Raw genomic sequence first — 23101 nt, forward strand, 5'->3', positions numbered from 1 at the left:
ACTGATGCCAACCCTCCCACACCCTCTGCAGTAGTGGTGTGGGTGTAGAGAGAGCCTCTGAGTGCTAGAGGTGGGAGAACACGGCAGTTCAGAGGCTTTGAACTTAGTGCTGTCCTGGTAGAGCAGAAGGGAAACCAGGACCAACCCCAGCTAACACCTGCCCATGGAGGGAGCATTAACACCAGCCTTAAAAGAAAGGGAATCACTGATCCCTGTGGTCCAAACTTGAGTGCCTGCAAACCTTGCCACCAAGGGATACAGCACTCTTTGTCTCCAAGTAACTTGAAAGGCAGTCTAGGCCGTAAGGACTGCAAATATTAGGCGAATCTTAGGGATGAATTAGGCCTAGAGACAGTGGACTGAGGGGGCACACAGCATACTGAGACATCCACTGGAGCAGCCAAGGGAGTGATGGCATCACTACTCCCCTAACCGCAGGCTGCACAGCTCGAGGCTCCAAAAGAGATACCTTCCTTCTGCTTGAGGAGAGGAGAGGGAAGAGTGGGAAGGACATTGGTATCTTGGATACCAGCTCAGCCACAGCAGGAGAGGGCACTGCTCAGAGTCGTGAAGTTGCTGCTTCAGATCCTAATTCCCAAATGACATTTCTAGACACACCCCTGGCCAGAAGGAAGGCCACTGCCTCGAAGGAAAGGACCAAGTTCTGGCAGCATTTATTACCTGTTAACTGAAGAGCCAATGGAACCTGAATAATCAGAAACGATACTCAGGTACTACATCAAGGACTTTAGGTGAGCCTTTGAGACTTGCTAGCTTCAAGTGAGACTCAGCACATTACCTGCTGTCATGGCTGTAAGGTGAAACTCCTTGAGAAAAGTAGAGGAAAAAGTAAGGAGATTTTGTCTTGCACCTCAGGTTCCAGCATAGCCACAGGAGTTAGAGCACCAAACAGGCTCTTGGGGTCCCTAATTCCAGGACTTGATTCCTGGATGGCATTTTTGGACCTGCCTTGGGCCAGAGGAGAGTCCACTGCCCTAAAGGGTGAATCCTAGGCCAGGCAGCATGCATGACAAAGATGACTTAAGAGACCTTGGGCAGTAAGAGAACATCTGTGGTAGTCTCACAGTACTCCTCATGGCCTGGAGTAGTGGTGGCTATTGGGTGAAACATCTCTGCCTTTGGAAAGGGAAGGGAAGAGTAGGAAGAACTGAGTCTTGTGGTTTGGCTGCCAGCTCAGCCACAATACAATATATTACCAGGTAGACTTCTAAGGTTTGTTACTCTAGCCTCTGACTCCTGGAAGGCACTTCTGGGCCAACCCAGGGCCTGGGGGAGCTCACCATGCTGAAGAGAAAGACACAGGCCCAAATGGCTTTGCCATTCACTGGTTAAAGAACCCAAGGGCCTAGAACAAACATAAATAGTAGCTAGGAAGGTGTTACAGTGTAGGCCTTGGGTGAGACCAAATGCAGTGCTGACTTCAGGTTTAACTCAGTGCAGTCATAGTAATAGTGGCCACAGGGGTGCTTATGTCTCTCCACTCCTAGCATTACATGGCTCAGAACAGAGAGAGAGAGAGAGACTTTGCATGTTTCGGAGAAAGTAAGAAAAGAGAATAAGGGTCTCAGCCTGGTAATCCAGAGAATTCTCCCAAATCTAGTCCAAGACTATTAAGGTGGTGCTCAGAGTCATGAAGTCTACAAGAACCACAGAGTTATTGGGCTTGAGCTGCCTTCTAAAGCAGATACAGCTCAGATCACAATATCTAAATCCTTTTAAATAGCTGGAAAGTCTCCCCAAGAAGGATAGCTAAAATAAGCCCAGACAGTGAAAACAAAAATAAATACCTAACTCCTCAATGCCCAGACACTGAATAACATCTCCTAGCATAAACACAATCAAGAAAAACATGACCTCATCAAATGAACTAAATAAGGCACCAGCGAACAATTGTGGAGAAACAGAGATACGTGACACTTCAGACTGATAATTCAAAATAGCTATGTTAAGGAAACTCAAAGAAATTCAAGATAATACAGAGAAGAAATTCAGAATTTTATCAGATAAATTTAACAAAGAGATTAAAATAATTAAAAAGAATCAAGCAGAAAGTCTGGAGCTAAAAAAATGTAATTGGCATACTGAAGAATGCACCAGAATCCTTTAATAGCAGAATTGATCAAGCAGAAGAAAGAATTAGTGAACCTGAAGACAGATTATTTGAAAATGCACAGTCAGAGGAGGCAAGAGGAAACAGAATAAAAACAATGAAGCATGACTACAAGATCTAGAAAATAGCCTCAAAAGGGCATATCTCTTATTGGCCTTAAAGAGGAGATAGAGAAAGAGATAGGGTTAGAAAGTTATTCAAAGACATAATAACAGAAAACTCCCTGTATTAGTCCATTTTCACACTGATAATAAAGACATGCATGTCTGAAATCCAGCAAGCCAGTCAAATTTTAAACTCCAAAATGATTTCCTTTGACTCCAGGTCTAACATCCAGGTTATGCTGATGCAAAAGGTGGGTTCCCATGGTCTTGGGCAGCTCTGCCTCTGTGGCTTTGCAGGTTACAATCTCCCTCCCACAGGCTGGTGTTCAGTTCCTGGGGCTTTTCCAGGTACATGGTCCAAGCTATCAGTGGATCTACCATTCTGGGGTCTGGAGGAGGTGGCCCTCTTCTCACATCTACACTAGATGGTGCCCCAGTAGGGACTCTGTGTTGGAGCTCTGGACCCACATTTCCCTTCTACACTGCCCTAGCAGAGGTTCTCCATGAGGGCTCCACCCCTGGAGAAAACTTTTGCCTGGGCATTTAGGCATTTCCATTATCTTCTGACCTCTAAGCAGAGGTTCCCAAACCTCAATTCTTAACTTCTGTACACCTGCAGGCTCAACACCACGTAGAAGCTGCCAAGTCTCAGGGCTTCCACCGTCTGAAGCCATAGCCTGAGCTCTATGTTGGCTCCTTTTAGCCATGACTGGCACAGTTGGGACACAGAAAACCAAGTCCCTGGGCTGCACACAGCATGGGGACCTAGGCCCAGCCCATGAAACCACTTTTTCCTTCTGGGCTTCAGGCCTGTAATGGGAGGGGCTGTTGTGAAGTCCTCTGACATGGCCTGGAGCATTTTCCTCATGGTCTTGGGGATTAACATTAGGCTTCTTGATACTTATATGCAAATTTCTGCAGCTGGCTTGAGTTTCCCCTTGTAAAAGGGGTTTTTCTTTTCTATTGCGTCATCAGGCTGCAAATTTTCTGAACTTTTATGCTCTGTTTCCCTTTTAAAACTGAATGCTTTTAACAACACCAAAGTCACTTCTTGAATGCTTTGTCACTTAGAAATTTCTTCCACCAGATACCCTAAATCATCTCTCTCAAGTTCAAAGTTCCACAAATCTCTAGGGCAGGGGCAAAATGCCATTAGTCTTTTTGCTAAAACATAACAAGAGTCACCTTTGCTCCAGTTCCCAACAGGTTCCTGATCTCCATCTGAGATCACCTTAGGCTAGATCTTATTGTTCATATCACTATTAGCATTTTTGTCAAAGCCATTCAATAAGTCTCTAGGGGGTTCCAAACTTTTCCACATTTTCATGTCTTCTTCTGAGCCGTCCAAACTGTTCCAACCTCTGCCTGTTACCCAGTTCCAAAGTTGCTTCCACATTCTTCGAAATATCTTCAGCAGCATCCCATTCTGCTGGTACCAATGAAATGTATTAATCCATTTTTCATGCTGCTGATAGAGACATACCTCAGACTGGGAAGAAAAAGAGATTTAATTGGACTTACAGTTCCACATGGCTGGGAAGGCCTCAGATTCATGGCTTAAGGTGAAAATCACTTCTTACATGGTGGTGGCAATATAAAAACGATTAAAAAGCTAAAGCAGAAAACCCTGAGCAACTCTTCACATCTCATGAGACTTATTCACTATCATGAGAATAGCACAGGAAAGACTGGCCCCCATGATTCAATTACCTCCCCCTTGGGTGGGAAGTTTGGGAGATAAAATTCAAGTTGAGATTTTGGTGGAGACAGAGCCAAGGCATATCACTTCCCAAACCTAGAGAAAGATGTCAATATCCAAGTACAAGAAGGTTATAGAACACCAAGCAGATTTTTCCCAAAGGAAACTATCTCAAGAAACTTAATAGTCAAACTGTCAAAGTTCAAGGATAAAGGAAAGATCCTAGAAACAGCAAGAGAAAAGAAACAAATAACATAAAAGGGAGCTCTGATGCATCTGGAAGCATACTTTTCAGTGGAAACCATACAGGCCACGAGGGAGTGCCATGAGGTATTTAAATTGCTGAAAGAAGGTAACTTTTACCCTGGAGTAGTATATCTGGCAAAGAATATCCTTCAAAAATGAAGGAGAAATGAAGACTTTCCCAGATAAAACAAAAATTGATTTCATTAATGCCAGGCCTGTCCTACAAAAAAAAAAAAAATGCTAAAGGAAGTATTTCAATCAGAAATAAAAGGACACTAATGAGTAACAATAATCACGTGAAGGTACAAAACTCACTGGTAATAGTGAGTACACAGAAAAACACAGAGTATTATAACACTGTAACTGTGGTGTGTAAACTACTCTTAGGCCTAAGTAGAAAGACTAAAAGATAACCAAATCAAAAATAATAACTACAGCAATATTTCAAAACATAGTCACTACAATAAGATATAAATACATACAACAAAAAATTAAGCAGAGAACAAAGTTAAGGCATGGAGTTTTTATTAATTTGGGGTTTTTCTTTTTGCTTGTTTATGCAAACCCTGTTAAGTTGTTATAAGGTTAAAATAATAGGTTGTAAGATAATATTTTCAAGCTTCATGGTAACCTCAAACAAAAACACATACAATGGATACACAAATAAACAGCAAAAATTAAATCATGTCTCCAGAGAAAATCACCTTCTCTAGATGAAGAAAGACAGGAAAGAAAGAAGGAAGAGAAGACCATAAAACAACAAGAAAACAAATAGCAAAATGGCAGGAGTAAGTCCTTACTTTTCAATAATAGCATTAAATATAAATGAATGAAATGCTCCAATCAAAAGACATAGACTGGCAGAATGGAAGAAAAGATCCATTGGTCTGTTGTTCACAAGAAACATACTTCAACTATAAAGATACACATAGACCGAAAGGGATGGAAGAAGATGTTCCATGTGGATGGAATAAAAATAAAAGAAAGCAGGAGTCATGAGACTTATACAATGGGGGTACAGGTATTGGATAAATGGTACTTATATCAGACAGAACAGATTTCAAGACAAAAACTAAAAAGAGACAAAGGTCACTATATAATGATAAAAGTGTCAATTCAGCCAGATGGTATAACAATTTTAAATATATATGAACCCAACACTGGAGTACCCAGATATATAAAGCAAATATTATTAGAGCTAAAGTGAGAGATAAACCCCAATACAATAATAGGTGGAGATTTCAACACCCCACTTTCAGCACTGACAGATCGTCCAGAAGGTAAATTACAAAAACATTGGACTTAATCTGCAGTATATAGACCAAATGGATCTAATAGTTATTTACAGAACATACATATACAACTGCTGAAGAATACACATGTTTTCCCTCTGCACATAGGCCATTCTCAAGGAAAGACCATATGTTAGGTCACTAAACAAGTCTTAAAACATTCAAAAATATTGAAATAATATAAAGCATCTTTTCTGACCACAATGGAGTAAAACTATAAATTATAACTATAAATTTTAGAAACTATACAAACACATGCAAATTAAAGAATATGCTTCTGGATAACAAGTGGGTCAATGAAGAAATAAGAAGGAAACTGAAAAATTTCTTTAAACAAGTGATAATAGAATCATAATGTATCAATATCCATGGGATACAGCGAAAGCAGTACGTTGAGGGAAGTTTATAGGTCTAAGTGCCTACATCAAAAAAGATGTAAACTTCAAATGAACAATATAATGATGCATCTTAAAGAACTAGAAAACCAAGGGCAAACCAAACCAAAAATTAGTAGAAGAAAAGAAATAATAACCATCAAAGCAGAAATAAAATTGAAATAAAAAATAAAAAAAAGATTTTTTTTTGAAAAGTTAAAAATGTTGACAAACCTTTAACTAGACTAAGAAAAAAAAGAGAGAAGATGCAAATAAGGCTTGAAAAAGAGACATTACAACTGATATTGCAAAAATTCAAAGGATCATTAGTGGCTACTCAGAGCAACTATATGGCAACAAATTGGAAAATCTAGAAACAAGTAAAAAAATTCCTTAGGAATTTTCGCCTAAAAATAATCCCAGGACCTGATGATTTCACTGCTGAATTCCAGCAAACATTTAAAGAAGAGCTAATACCAATTCTACTCAAACTATTCTGAAAAATAGAGAATGGGGGAAAACTTTCAAACTTATTCTGTGAGGACAGTATTACCCTGGTACTAAAACCAAACAAAGACACATCAAAAAAAGAAAACTACAGTCCAAGATCTCTGACGAATATTGATGCAAAACTCAACGAAACACTAGCAAACAAAATTCAATAACACCCTATAAAAGTCTTTCATTATGACCAAATGGGATTTATCTCAGGGATACAAGGATGGTTTAACATACATAAATCAATCAATGTAATATATCATATCAACAGAAGGAAGGACAAAACCTTATGATCATTTAAATTGAGGCTGAAAAAGCATTTGATAGAATTCAACATCTCTTCATGATAAAACCCCTCAAATAACTGGGGAGAGAAACAACATACCTCAACATATTTATATAATTCAATATAACAAAAATATGAGGATTAAGACAATCCTTCAAATAACAGCATTTGCTAACATAACCAAAAATTTCAGTGCTAATATGAAGTGCTAACTGGGGAGAGAAAGAACATACCTCAACATATTTGTATAATTCAATATAACAAAAATATGAGGATTGAGACAATCCTTCAAATAACAGAATTTGCTAAGATAACCAAAAATTTCAGTGCTAATATGAAGAATATATTGTCAATTTAAAAATTCTGTGATCTACAGAAGAGGATCAATTGAAGGTGTCAAAATGTTCAAATTTGATAGACAAACATCAACTTTTGAAACGGGCCCAAGACTCCTGTAGACAGTTGCTTTTGGATAAACATAGAAATTGACCCTTTTGCGGTTAAAGCTTGAAAACTGTATTTGTTTCATCTGAGTTCTTTCACCTAGAAAGGACCTCAGGCCTCTCAAAAAAAGTATCAAAAACTCAAAACAGATCACAGCACCAGATGCCTTTTGCCCTTCCCTAGTTCTTGTTTTCTTACACATTGTTAAATTTCTTCCCTGCCACTAAAGCCCTAGTTTTAGTCAGTCAGGGAGATAGAGTTGACGCTAGCTCCCATCTCCTGGGCTGTGCTGCAGCACCTGATTAAAGCCATCTTCTTTGGCCATACTCAGTGATTGGCTTTCTGTCTCAGTGATTGACTTTTTCATATTAGTGACTGGCTTTCTGTGCAGTGAGCAGCAGGACCTAGACCAAACCCCCAGTGTTTGGGTAACACTTTGATGACAATTTTATATTTTAAAAATAGCATTATATATGAAAATCCTTTTTTTTCTTTTTTTTACAAAAAGACCAGTGACATGGTATTTGAGACATAAGATCCTAACTAAAATACATTTAAAAACAGAGATTATTAGTTTGCATGTCAATTTTAATATTTATATAGTTTATAAAGGATCTTTAAATTTTCTTTAGCACAGACATTTGCTATTTTCAGAAAATATTTTTGAAAATAGCTTTAAAATTTTTTCTAATAACATAAAGCTGTTTTGGGCATAATAAATACTTCAAAGTAATTTTAGATAATTTTTACATGCTCTTCACTCTCAAAACATCCTGTTTGCTCATCCAACTAAAGTAAATTCCTCCAAAACAAAGTTCTTACAAAATTTTACATTACCTTGTTTTTTGTTTTGCTGTGTTTATAAATATGAAGAAACAATAATTGTCAGATTTGTTTTAAAGGCTCAATTTCAAAGAGGTAAAGTGAATGAACAAATAAAAAAACCAGAGAAAAGCAAGCATATATTTGTAGCATTTGTTATATTAGCCTTCTTATTTATTATTTTTCTCTTCATTTTTTCTAATGTGTCCAAGTTAACAGGTGGTTTATTTCCTACTCAAATACGCTTGTCTCCTACCTGCCTCTTTTGAACTGTTATTCTCAAATATATTACAATTCTTTCTGCTAAGCAACCACGAAGCCAGAATATTTTGGCTGCTCCCCACTACTCCAATCTTCATGTTTTGATTATACTTTCCTGTTTATTTTCACCTGTCGTGTGTGTGTGTGTGTGTGTGTGTGTGTGTGTATTTGGACATTTTAGATAATATAGCAACTTTGGACACTGAGTCTCCTACCTCCAGAGCTTGTTGATATTTTTTGCTTCTTTGCCTATTTGTTTACCAACTTTTCTAAACTATTTTAGTAAAGTCTATTTTCCCCTTGATATACAGCCTCTGATGTCACTATTCAGAGGCTACAGACTGGAGCATAATCACGGTTAATCTGAATCCCTCTTCCCAGCCCCCATGACAGTGGCTTTCCCTGAGCTCTTTTTGGGGGTCTCTTTCCCTGATCTCTCTGTATGCTTTCTAGATTTTATCCCTTTATTAGCATTATATCCAGCTCTTAGCATCTACTAAGTGCAATCTTATTTCTCTACTGTTCTTAACAATACACTAAGGTACAAACTGATCCACATTTCTAACAATAAAATGTAGGCCCCTTTGGAGAGATTGTCATGGAGGCCAGCCTTTGAGGCTTTCTCTGACCCCAGCAGGGCTCTTCTTATTTCTGACTCTTTCCCTTATTCTCTCTGATAAATTATTAGCTGGTTTGAAATTTAGCTGTTGTTCTCAAGAAGCTATCAGCCTCCTCTTAATTTCTTCTTGCCAAAATATCCATTATTTAAAATTGTATTGTTTGACTAAAACTGGCAACACTCTTTTTTAAATATTTGTCCCAGTAAAGTGAGTTCCCTTAGGGAGAGCCAAAGTGCCATATGTTTTCATGGCCTGCCTCTCCCCATGGATGGAAGCTCTATGTTGCAGCTCCAGAGCTGGAGGCAAGGACAGCAGCCCATTTCTCTCAAAGAAACGTATCTGCTCTACAAGCAGAGTGCTAGGTGGGCAATAGCCTCTAATCTTATTCACCTACCTCTTTCAATGTACAATTTCCCTGTAATCAAGCTAGGGTGAACCCAATCATAGCACTGTATTCTCAGCCAGCCTTGTACAGGGTAGAGTTTCTGCCATATGATTAGGGACTAGATTATGGAAATAAAGAGCCCCAAATAACAGCACTTACCTGGAATTGGGTTTCTTTGAACAGAGATGGAGATATGAGAGCAGCCTGCCACTCCTGAAGAGAAGCCATTGCCTTAGACTGGGAGGCGGAGGGAAAGGGAAACCCTGTCTTCATGATTGCGCCCACTTGGAATAGGGCTTCCATCATGCTGAGCTGGGAAGAGTGAGGGGCAGATCAGGGCTCAAATGCCACAGGCTGTCGCTGTTCCTAAAATGATGACCACATTTTCCTTAACAAATGTTTTCTCGTATCCTATGTATCCTTAGGACGATTTCCAGAGATAGTAAATTGTTGTGTGTGTATATGCGTGTGTGTGTGTGTTTATATAGAATTTTCAACAATTATGATTGACTCAATAGAAAGAAAGTCTGAAAACTCTTTATGCCACCATTCTGGAAGTGCTTCTCTTCAGAGAGTGAACTGTTGACTGAAAATGCTAAAATATAGCAAAACACAGTCCCACCTTAAATGTAGCATAATTAACATATCCCACCTATAAGAAATGTTATGCATTGTTAATTAAATCATTAATTTTATAATTAAAATTTTATCTAATTTGTGTGCTCTGTATTTTTTTCATTTCTGAGTGTTATTTCTTCATATACATTAGCCATGATATAATACCCAATTTATGTGAAATACCATTTTAAGTTCTTTTATAAATTATTGTTGGTGTAAGTTATATTTTTCTTAGCTCTAAATATAAACCTGATTATCTATATAACTTCTTTTCAGCAGTTTGTTCTGCTCTATTTTTTTTTGACATAGAGAATCTCTTAATTTAATTGTATATATTCAAATATTTTAGGTTTTCCTTTAATGAATTATTTCATTGTTTAAGCTTGAAGAGGTCTCTTCCTTTGAAGACTTGGAAATGTCGTCAGTGATAATTTTACTTTATGTCATTTTGTGTTTAATCTGATTTTTATTTTAAATTTAACTTTCTTTAGCCCATTTAATGAATATCTTCATGGGCATGCTGAGGCACAGGTTTAAGCAAATTTTTATTTTATGAAAAATCAAGCCATTAATGTAGCTTCTTTGAACATTTGTTCCTACTGATTTGAGATGACATCATTTTTTCTACACTAAGGTATCATATATTGTATACAATGGTCTGTTTAGGCTACATTAATTTAATTATTGATACTTAATAATAGATTTCAACATTTATTAGGCAAAATTTCTCATATTTTTAATCTTTTATCTATTCTAGCCTACGTTTTCCAGATGACATTAGATTCATGCTACAAAGTTGAAATACATTAATTTGTCAAGAATTCACTGTCACCCAAAATTCAGATGGGAAGTATTCAAATGTGCAGCTATGTAGAGCAAAGCATTTCAGGCAGAAGAAACACCAAATGGGATTAAGGTAAGAGAACGCCTAGAATGTTCCAAGAAGAAAGCAAAAAAGCCAGAATGGCTGGAATAAGGTGAATGAGAGCAGGGAGTAGTGGGAGATGATGTCACAGAATGTCATAGAACTAATAGTGGCAAGGGAGCCACATCACACAAGGTAGACTTCATTTGCTGAGTGGAGTAGGATACCAAAGATGGATTTTAATTAGAAGAGAGTAAAACAAAATAATAACAAAGAAAAGAAAGAATTACTAAAGCAATGTCCTTTAACAGAATTGTCTGAAAAACAGGTATTTTAACCTAGCAAGGAACAAAACTATGTCATCTATGATATCACAAATATAGAGGATATGGGAACAGACGAAGTGGCAAAGGAGTGGTGAATGTTTGTAAAAATTCAATTTCTTCAGTTTTCTCAGTAAAATATAATTGTCATTAGCTAAGAAAGGGTGAGGACATGTTGGAAGTTTGAGAAGAAAAGAGAAAATATAAAATTACTATTTAAAGGAGTGGAAAACAGATTGGATTAATACTTATAGTTCATTAATAAAGTGGTTCATTTTCATGCCTTGTCAGTATTTACCCAAAAATTTATCTAGCAGATAGAAGTCCTACCTATCACTTGTAACTATTCTATACTTTTTGTATTATTGTTTGTTTTTCTGTTTGACCTGATTTTGATAACAGATTTTATATGCCAGAATCAAAATGTATTTAGTATTTTCCATTTTATATATATTGTATGATCCATTTTTAGGCAGATAATTTTATTACATTAGAATGTTTGAATAGATATTGAAGAAGCCATCTGGGTTTAGATCCTTTTTTTTTTTTTTTGAGATAAGGTCTTACTCTTTTATCCAGGCTACAGGGCAGTGGTGCAAACAGAGTTCATTGTAGCTTTGACCTCCTGGGCTCCAGCTATCCTCCCACCTCAGCCTCCTGAGTAGGTGGAACCACAAGTGCATGCCAGGATGCCAGACTAATTTTTAATTTTTAAAATTTTTTATGGAGACAGAGTGTCACCATGTTACCTGGGCTGGTCTCAAACTCCCAGCTCAAGTGATCCTCCCACTTTGGCCTCCCAGAATGCTGGGATTACAGGCCTGAGCCACCTGTGTCCATCCTGGGCTGAGGCATTTATGTAAATAATATCTTATAAACTTAAAAAAATTATAGTCCCTTCAGGTTTATTTTCTTTGTGAATAAGTACTCATAACTTGTATTTTAGAAAATTATCCATTCATTTTTATTATATAAAATAATTTAAATAAGCAATAAAAATATTTTATCTCTCGTCCTGATTTATTTTCCAGTATTATTTTCACTAAACCAAGTATTCTGTAAAATGAAAAGCAAAAACCAAAATACAATGAACAGTGATATAACATTCAAGTATTCAATTTTATATGTTGAAAGTAGATAATTCAATGAACACTGCATATACACTCAGGTATTTTTGTCCATTTACAATTTATCCCCAAGAATAAGGCAAACAAATAAAAACTAACCCTGGCTATATTACTAAATAATGACAATATGACCCTTTCATGACAGGACTTTAAGTATTGCCATCAACTAAATTCACTGTGAAGAAGTATTTTTATGATCTTCAAAGCATGAATAATTTAACACATTTTACATTCTACAATACCTGGACAAAATAAGATAAGTTAAATATAGAACTGCCACCATTACTTCAATTTTGTTGGTTTTATATATTTAAACTTGACCATTAATGCACTTTTGCTGATTTAATTTCCTATACAATCATTACTTAATTGCTTGCCATGTCATATAATGTTCAATAAAGCAAAGTAATGAAGCAAAAAATGGCAAGACCTTTAAGAGAGGTTAAAAGGAAATCTGTATTAGGACAAGAGTGAATAACACCTCCATGCTAATTACCACTGAATGGCTGAAGCTTACAAATAGTGAAAACTCTCATTAATGCTGTTAAAAGGTAAGTTTTAATTTTATATGGTCAGGTAAATAAATGTAACTTGGTAGTCATATTGCCTCTTAATGTTAACTTGTTATATTTATTTGTGTTTTACTCAAAATATTTTTCTCAGTTATGAAAATGGTGTATAACATTGAAAATTACAACAAGATAACAATCTGAAAATAGTAAATAGAAGTTGTTATTTTGTGTTTGGAAATATTGTAGACACACTATTTTTCTAAAAAATTAGCAAACAAATTCTGTTTGATAATTGTTTCATTTCTTTCTAACTTTTCAACCACCTGTTTCTATTAATTAATATTTTTTCTATATCTGTCTATCTATCTATCTATCTATCTATCTATCTATCTATCTATCATCTATCTATCATCTTTTTGCTTACTGATTTCCCCTCAGGAGCCCTACTGCTTAGGTTAAAAAAATCATTTGTCATTTTACACATGTAGTTTTTTATACTTTTCTTGGCTGGAACTTTAAATTTCAGTTGACCTTCCAAATAAGACTTTTAAATAAAATATGAGCCTATTATTTACTAAAATATTATATAATGTATACATATTTAGTATAATTAATATATTAAAATATACATTTTCCTCAGTAAAGGGCATTAATCATCAAAAACTTCATTTGGAAAAGTATACTGCATTAGTTTCTACATAAGAAGCTTGATTTGTACTCTTCATCTTCCTTAAGCAAAAATCTATGATGCCATAAAATTTACATATTTACAAATTTTTTCAAAGAATAATTGAATTAACCTCAACACTTTTAAAATTTGCATCAGCAGGTTTGTTAAGCAGAGCTTTGCGTGCTATTTATATCAAAGGTCTCCAGACTTCTTAGAAATCAATTGTTGCCTTTACCACTATATTTAGACTTCTCTACTAAAATTGTAAAGGTCATATTTTTAAAACAAGATATTTTATTTCATTTATTTGTGTATTTATGTATTTAAACTAATAAATAAATATTGTATATATTTATGGTGTACAATTTGATATATGTATATATTGTGAAATGGCTAAATCATGCTAATTAACATATACGTTACCTCACATATTTTTTGGTGAGAATATAAAATTTACTTTCTTATCATTTTCAAGTATGAAATATATTGTTATTAACTATAGTCATCATCATTATAATTAACTATAGTCAATATATTGTTATTAACATAGTCATGTACAGTAGATCTTTGAAGTTTTTTTCTATCTAACTAAAATTTCATATCCCTTCACCAAAATCTCCTTGCCCCAGTGCCCTAAATCCTCAGCATAAGGTAAATACCATTAGACTTTGTTTCTATGAGTTCAACTTTTTAAGATTACAAAAATAAATGAGATCTTATTTATATTTCTGTGTCTGCCTTATTTCACTGAACATAATGTCCTCCAAGTTCATCCGTTTTTGTCACAAATGAGAGGATTTCCTTATTTCTTAAGGCTGAATGTCATTTCATTTTGTACTTAGACAATATTTTCTTTACCCATCCATCAGCAGTCTTTTTAGCTTCTTTACTACTTGGAAGAAAATGTCTTCTTACATCTCTGTCATAAAACCAGTACTAACAGGCCAATTCCATTACATTGGAAATACTTACAGGTTATTTTTCTTATCATTTGCCAGTGAGATTAATATAATCCCATTTGTCTATTTTTGCCTTTGTTGTCTTTGCTTTTGGGTACATATTCAAAACATCATTAGCCAGACCAATGACAGAGATTTTCCTCTGTATTTTCTTGTAATAGTTTTTTATAGTTTGAAGTCTTATGTTTAAGTTTTTAATCCATTTTGAGTTGAATTTTGTATATGATATGACATGAGGTCTAGGTTCATTATTCTTCATGTGGATATCAAGTTTTTCCAATATCATTTATTGAAAATACTATCATTTACCCATTGTATATTATTGGCATTTTTGTGGAAAATAAATTGGTCTTAAATGTATGGATTTACTTCTGGGCTCTCTATTCTCTTCCATTGGTCTTTTTGTCCTTTTTATGCCAGTACAATGCTGCTTTGATTACTATATTTTGTAGTTTATTTTAAAATCAAATAGTATGATGTCTGCAGCATTGTTTTACTTGCTCAGTATTGCTTTGATTATTTAGCATCTTTTGTTGTTCAATACAAATTTAGGATTGTTTTATCTATTTATGTGAAAAAATCATTAAAATTTTTATTGGGATTGCATTGAATTTCCAGATTGCTCTGATAGTATGGGAATTTTAACAATATTGATTCTTCCCATCTATTGCTTTCTCTTTATCTGTCTTTATTAATGTTTTCAGAAGGGGAAGTTATTCTCAGGTTTTTTATTACCACTTGGAAAATTAAATTCTTACATCTCTGTTATCAAACCAATACTAAAAGGCCAAGCTTATTACGTTGGAAACAAAGTTTCTTCTTCTTGACATTTGCCATCATTCTGAAAATTTCTAATAATGGATCCTAATTTATTTATTTATCCTGATCCTGCTTATTATTTTCAGGAAATAAAAAGTTTAAAGACAGGACTTTATCATCTTAGTTGCGTTAATTCTTCACATCTAATCAGAAACTGCTCAACTACAAATTATTGATTTCAGCTTTTCCAGTCTCTATCTTCAATATTCCATCATATTCCATCATTCTAATTCCATCATAGTCCAATATTCCATTATGCTATTACTTCAAGTGAATCAATTTTTTATCTTCATTGAGATTCCCAATCCAACATACTCAGTTCTTCACTTTTTGCCAGGACATTGATGATCTCACTTTATTTCTTTTTATTAATCTTTTCCATTGGAATATATTTAAATTCATTCTTTTAAATGGACTCAACTGCCTTGGCCTTCTTTCCAGTATACTTACCTCAAAAATCCCTAATCTGTTTTAATCTATCTTTCACATAAGCAGTTGGATTTTGTAAAGTGAACAAACAAAAAAAAACACAAATAATTTTGACTTAGTTCTCTTTAAATTAATAGGCTCTCGACATTAACATGATAATTCAAATATGTATTTTTATTTTAAGATTTCTTTCCCCAGAAACTAATTTCAAATTATCTACTCTTATCAAATTTCCAACGTAGCTACCCAATCCTACTCCCATTAACTTCACATTGTATTTTCCTTCATAAAAATCTTTTCAACTTTATCCAAGTCCTTTGCCTTTATATTTGCTATAATGTAAAAAAGACCTTGTTTCACTTTAACTCATCCACTTAATGCTCTAGATCACATTATCTATTGCTTTTTCCAAATCTTTGCCTTTGCATAGATCCATCTCTTTATCATATTTTAAAAATCGTTTGCTGTTTTTCATTAGATTTTTCACATCAGCATAAAAACATGTTCTAATGCCAGAATTTATTAATCTTTTGTATGTTGGTATTTTTGATAGTCCAGTGAAGCCCATGGATCTCTTCTGAAAAAAATTAATTGCATAAAATAAAACCATCGGATTACAGGGGAAACATCATACTAACATGAAGTTAGTGGGAGCAAGTGGGAAAGGATGAAACAGGCCTAATTAATGTATGCACAAAGGGAAAGATACAGAAATAATAATAGCTATATATACAGACATGGGTTAGTATATATATAAATATACCTTAGGTCTGTCTTATGAGACAGTAAAGAAACAGTGATTTCCTAATAACAATTAACACACCCCAGGCTCAGACTTTGTTTTCTAAGTACCATTCTCCAATAAAAGAAATCAGGACTTCTTAAAGAGATAGCTGATTTTAGGCTGCAACAGAAAATTATGAGCATAGCATATGAAGCATAGCATAATGCCAGAAAAATACCAGACAATCCCAAATTTAGAGAAATAGTATACAGAATATCTGATCAGAAGTACTCCTCCAATCATAAATAATAAAAAGCCATGAAAGACTGAAAACTGTTACAGACCAGAGGAAGCTAAGGAAATAAGATGACTAATGTGTCCTGTTGACTTGGATCATGGAACAGAAAATGAATGTCTGTGTAAAAACTTGAAATCATTATTAAGAATTTAGTTAATAGTCGTGTACTAGTGTTTTGTTTTTGTTTTTGTTTGGTTTTGACAATAGTACAGTGGTAAGGTAAAACGTTGCATTAAGGAAAAATGGTTGAGGGAACCACTAAATTGTTTGTGCAAATTTGTATAAAAATAAATTACAGCTGACCTTTGAACAACACAAGTTTGAAATGTGTGGGCCCATTTAAATGCAGATTTTTTCTATAAATATATGGGAACCATTTATTGGAGATTTTTGACAATTTGAAAAACTCGAACTGCATAGAATAGAAATTTTTTAAAAATAAGAAAAAATATGTTATGAATGCAAAAATACATATAGCTGCTAGTCTATTTTATCTTTTACTACTATAAATTTATAAAATCTATTATTAAAAGTTAAAAATATATCAAAACTGATGCACATAATCACAGATCATATATAGCTGCATTTGCAGTAGAGAGAAATGTAAAAAAAATTAAGATGCCATATTAAATTATAACTACATAAAATTTCCTGAATTGCATACTGTACTACTGTAATAATTTTGCAGCTACCTCTCGTTGTTATTGAGGTGAGCTCAAGTGTTGCAAGTATCCGCTTAAAACGCCATGTGACGCTAATCATCTCCATGTGAGCAGTTCATCTCTCCAGTAAATTGCGTATCACAGTGAAAAATGATCTCTTGTGGTTTTTGTGTGTTTTTCATCATGTTTGGTGCAATACCGTAAACCTTGAATAACAGCATGGGACCCATACAAACTGCCACTAATGATGCTGGAAGTGCTCCCAAGAAGCATAGAAAAGCCATGACATAAGAAAAAGTTGAATTGCTGGATATGTTCCATAGACTGAGGTCTGCAGCTATGATTGCAGTGATTGCAGAGGATTCATCATGTAAACAGATGATATAGACTTACGGTATCAATAAATACAGTATAGTACTGTAAACATATTTTCTCTTATGATTTTCTTAATAACATATTTTTTCTCTAGCTTATTTTGTCATAAGTGCATGGTATGTAATACACACACCAGAAAAAATGTGTGTTAGTTGACTATTTATGTTATTGTAAGGCTTCTGGTGAACAGTAGGCTATTAGTACTTAGCTTTTGGGGTAGTCAAAAGTTATAGTTGATTTTTCAACTGTGCAGGGGCTATGTTACCCTAACCCCAGCATTGTTCAAGAATCAACTGTATTTCAAAGTGAAAATATTATTTAAAATGTTATTAATAACAAAGTTTAGATATTGTAATGCATGCACTTTACTAAGTAATAATTAGTGGCATGATTTGTAACAATAATTTCTGAGTGGAAATGAGTGTAAATAATATCTAGGGTAACTATTACATTATTTGAAAATGACTGTGATTTCTACTGCAGATGAAATGACAGATATGGCTAAATTCCTTAAAAGTTGTTCTCTATATCAATAATTGAAATAAATGTTAAATTTAATTAGAAATTAGTGAAAATTAGCATGAAAATTTTCCCTCATTCAATTCCATAAACCTTGTGAATTCTATTCACATACCTTATATTAAGAATTTCACTCAAGCATTTTCCAACTTTAAAAATAAAGCGTCAAAGCATCATCTCTATTTCTCACTTTCTTATTTCATCAACCTGTCTTAAAAGAAATTGTTTACTCTGGGTCTGCATCTCAGTTACAATTAAGAATTCAAACTCTGTTTTTATCTGAAATTGTTCTTGTCAAGGTTAATAACAAACTTTATATGCCTAACTCACTTGTCATTTCTTTATCCTCATCTAATTCAAATTATCCCCAGCTTTTTACCTAATTTACCATTCTGCCTTCCAAAGAGTTTGTCCTATTAAAGCTTCCCTGATACCCCACTTTCCCAGCTCTCTTCTTCACATTGATGGCTCACCCCCAAATTATCTTGCTCTTTCTCCGGTTTTTGGTTTTCTGGTCTCTTTACTTATAAAACTGGAGACCACAGGCATGTAAGCAATTTGTGTCTATATTGTTCACTGTAACATGAGCAGCAAAATTCTGGAGGTCAATAAATATTTATTATATAAAATGCTGTCTCATTAATATGGATAAAAGCCTAATCTGTTAATCTGCAAAACTCTTGCTATGTAAAATGCAATGTTGTTGCTTGAAAAATCATATACTTTAGACTGCTAGTATTGAGTATGCTGACATTAGGAAGTGTAGTGAATATTTTCTAACCATTGATATGCAGTGCCCTAATTTCTCTCAGTAAAAAATTATATTATTATTTTTTAAAGCTTCCAAGGCTGACTTTATGCCTAGAGGAGTGTCTGGAGTATAGCAGCTGTTCAATGTTTTGTTGAAGTAATAAATTAATGCATGACCAGGCACTATCTGTGCCTACTTCATGTTCTCAGATTATAGAATCATGAGATCTGAAGTGAGAGTTTAAGGAAGAGAAAAGGGAAGAATTGACATGATCTATGTTCTAAGGCAGTACTTTTTGCCCAAAATTGAATCATCAAGCCCATTATTAGTATGCATAATTTAAAAGTGCTATGGGCATTTTTAAAATTTTTACTAAATTAATTTTAGTCCAATTAAATGCATTGTGTGTCAGTGCTTCTCAGGTGACATTTAATAAACTGTATTAATATTTTGTTAAATAAATTTTATTTTAATAACCTCAAGGAGAGAATATGTGTAACCGTTTTGAAAGACCTTCATTGGCTTCAAGGGATGAATTCATACAGAAGAGTTTATTCCATCAATCTGACAAAATAATAATGTAAATATCACCTAAATATGTCAGAAATAAATTGCCTTTTAAGATTATACTCACAAATAACTTTCAACACCCTTTTAAAAAATAGCTTTAGGTATCTTAATGTATTTTCTAGAATGTGACAAGATGAAATTAAATGCTTCCCCTTAATAACTTTGTTCATTGGACAACAGTGGGTACCTAGAGTATATTATAAAAATGTTTACCAATATCTATCAAATTAAGGAATTTAGCAAGTAAAACTAGAGACAAAAATTGTTTGCTCCTATCTGTCTCTATGTCTCATCAAATCATGTCTGATTATGGCTAGATTCCCTAGTATTTAACTATTATTGAATGCAGTAATGAAAGAAGCCATGGAGATACTTAATTATCCACACAGTGGGTGTCCAATGGAGAAGCTTCTTTTTAACCTTTTCCTCCGTGATAAGATAATTACTGTCTGGTGCAATTGCTACTAATATAAATATTCACTGATTGCAAACTGTGGCCTAAAGGCTGCTACTGATAAAAGCTTCTCTGTGACCCTGTGGGGGTGCCGTTGCTCATTTCTAAACAAATAAGGCCTCATCAACCAAAGAACCATCACTGTTTCCATATCCAGAAAATTTAAATAAAATTAGAAGATAATTTCTGGCAAAGCATTATAAATCCATTTTACTAAATCAAATATTCAGTAATGTTTCTTACTTTTTATTTAAAATAGAGCCAGATAATCATCCATGAGAATATGAATTAGCATTAGGATGATTATCCTGTTATGTTTTCATAAATTATTGTGAAAATGTAATGCAGATTCTTTTCTCCAGGCAGTATTTCTAACCATCTATGTTTTATAAGGGGATATTTCATTGCTCAGAGTAGTGGAATCAATTTGTGTTTTCTTAATATACTAAATACTCAACAAAATATCAATGACAAATACTGACAGATAGTACTTGTATGCTTCATCAATTCAGTGCTGAGAAATGGTAAAGATTTTGACCCTAAGAGATTTCACGATTCTTTCGAATCAACAGAGATAAAATTTTGTCCAAATTTGTTTGTCTGCAGTACACTAATACCCTGCTTGAATTCCTTAAACATTGGTAGTTCATATATTTCTGGACTTATACTCTTTTGTGAATCAGAATATGCAATTAAAACTCCCATTATTAATCCATATTGGATAACAAATTGTGTACTATAATGGAGCTGAGTTGATAAGAAGGAATATTTTAAAAGAAACATGTTTTGTTCTCTGACTTCTTGGTATAGAATACATATTCCAAAGTAAATCATCATCGTTTTTTACATTCATGAGTAATCAGACACAAAATTGAATTCCAGTGTAATTCCCCTGTCGGGAAAAGGAAATAGAAACTTACTAAGGTGTAAGTATGTAACAATCTTAAAATTACCCACCTCTCAAATCCTCCTAGTGTGCCTTCTGCAATTGTTATTCCAAATTTAGCAAACTCAGTGCAATCTCAACATTTCCCCATACCTCTACTTACTGAAATTAAAATCTGGTCCTATTCTAAGGGCACCCTTCCAGTAAGTTGTGAGAAAGAGAGTTGTGTTTTGTTTTCTCACAATTTTATGTGGAGAGAGATTTGGTCCATTATTGTGTTCGAAATGTACATTTTTATGGCAAACATTCTAAACTTTAACCTACCTAATAAATGCAATAGTATTTGTCATTATTATACTTAACATTAGCATACTGATTAATAATGCTGATTAGACTTTCTTCATTTCTGATGCCTTTCAATGCAAAACACCAGCACTCTTTCTGCTTCTTTTTGCAGGCTCTTTTACAATGTTATTAAATATTGGTGTTTTTCAAGGCTCAGGTGAAGAACTTCTCACTTCTTAATCTATTTTTTGTCCCTTGGTGACCTTATTCAATTACCACCTCTATGTGAAATTAGTTTGATACGATTTCCAGACTGACATATCCAACTCATTACATCATATCTTTACTGTAATTTCTCAAGGTCACTTCACCTTCAAATCATCATGCAAATATTGAAATACTGATCAATGTCTACTACTCACAGTTATTCTCAAATACTGAGAAAAATTTTCAAACAGACCAAAAGATTGCTGGATGTCTTAATGAAAAATCAAATACTTTCTGGCATATCTATCTGTGAATTCTGTGAATTTTATGGCATTATATTGCATTTCCTTGTCTTTGATCTATTGACAAGTCTCCGAGTAATAGATGACTGAGAGCAATTCACATTATTTTTATCCATAGTCATAAATAAATTTTGTCTGGTAGAAACTCAGTTGATTTCCATTCCTTACTATGAAATAAACCACTTATACATCCATTGAACAAATTCATTTCAGCATTCCATTCCTGATTGCCTATATATTTGTTATGCACCTTTAAGCTACAGGTAGTTGTAACTTCTTAAAAGTTCCCCTAATACCTAAAATAAAATAAACCAGGTTGTAATATTAAAAGCTTTGGCATGTGTTTCTTTTAAATTTGTTTGAAAAGTCATGATTATAGCTTTCAAATATTATTCTTAATAAAAGTAACAATTATTTGTGCAAAATAGAAATAAAAAAAGTCTTGACACATTATTCCTCACCTACATCACCAATTCTAAACAAATCCTGTTGTTTTCACTTTTTTAATATTTCTATTATTTTAGTGACATCGACTCCCCATTATCATCGTCTTAGTCAAAATTATCATAATCTCTCTCAAGGACTATTGCAACAGATATCTTACATCTATTTCTTCCCTCTTTTAAATTACTCTACCTACTGTATACAGAAAGTCATTTTAAAATCCATTAATATCAATTGTACATCTTTATTTTAACAGTTCAAAAATCTTTGTAAAGTAAAAACCAAAATATTGAAGATTTGTCATGTTCTCCATCCCACCTATCTCTAAGATTTCTTCTCTCAACATGCCTCACACACTTTTTTTACATTTATCTTATTTTAGTTTGAAATTGTCATAAACCTTCATAATACCATATTTTTGAAAAATGTGATTCCTACTGCTGGGAATGTGTTTATCATAGACGCCTTCTGTCACAGGATCTTTTGGGTGTCACTTCACCAGCCGGAAACTCCTGTGGCTGGCGGCAACTCTGCTTGAGTTTTGCTCGTGCCTGCTGGGCTCATTTCACCCACTCAGCCCAGCAGGCTGCACTTGGCTCGTGCTACTGGCCTAGATCCCATGCCTGCTGAGGGTAAGCCAGGCGCAGAGTGGTGAGGGGTGTGTGAGCAAGTGAGTGCAAGGGCCAGCCACTGCACACAGCCAGGCGTGCTGGCTGCTGTGGTGAGGCGGGCTGCTCCAGGTGTTGGCACAGGCATTGGCTCCTTGCGAGGCTACAGCTGGACCAGTAGCTGGACCAAGCGTACCACAAGCAGCTTTCACTGTGGGTGGCAGCATTTGGACGAAGAGAATGTGGTGGCTCCCGAGAAAGAGATACCAGCAACCCTGGAGCCCCAAGGTGGGGAGTGCTCTACAGCTCTCTTGTTCCCACTACCCACAGCTCAGTGAATGGCGGGGAGCCTGTTTCAGCTCGCTTAGTGCTGCCACTTCCCACCAGCCCTTGGCGCTCGGGCTGGCCTAGCCCTGCTGTCACTTTACATCACATGTGAGGTGGCCGCCTGATACTGGCAGAGGACGGGAGAGTGATAGAGTTACAGGTCTGGGGCCCCAGAAGGGTCACTGATCTTCACTCCTGCGGTCCA

Source organism: Symphalangus syndactylus, chromosome 15 (genome assembly GCF_028878055.3).
Source record: "Symphalangus syndactylus isolate Jambi chromosome 15, NHGRI_mSymSyn1-v2.1_pri, whole genome shotgun sequence".
NCBI classification, from domain to species: Eukaryota; Metazoa; Chordata; class Mammalia; order Primates; family Hylobatidae; genus Symphalangus; species Symphalangus syndactylus.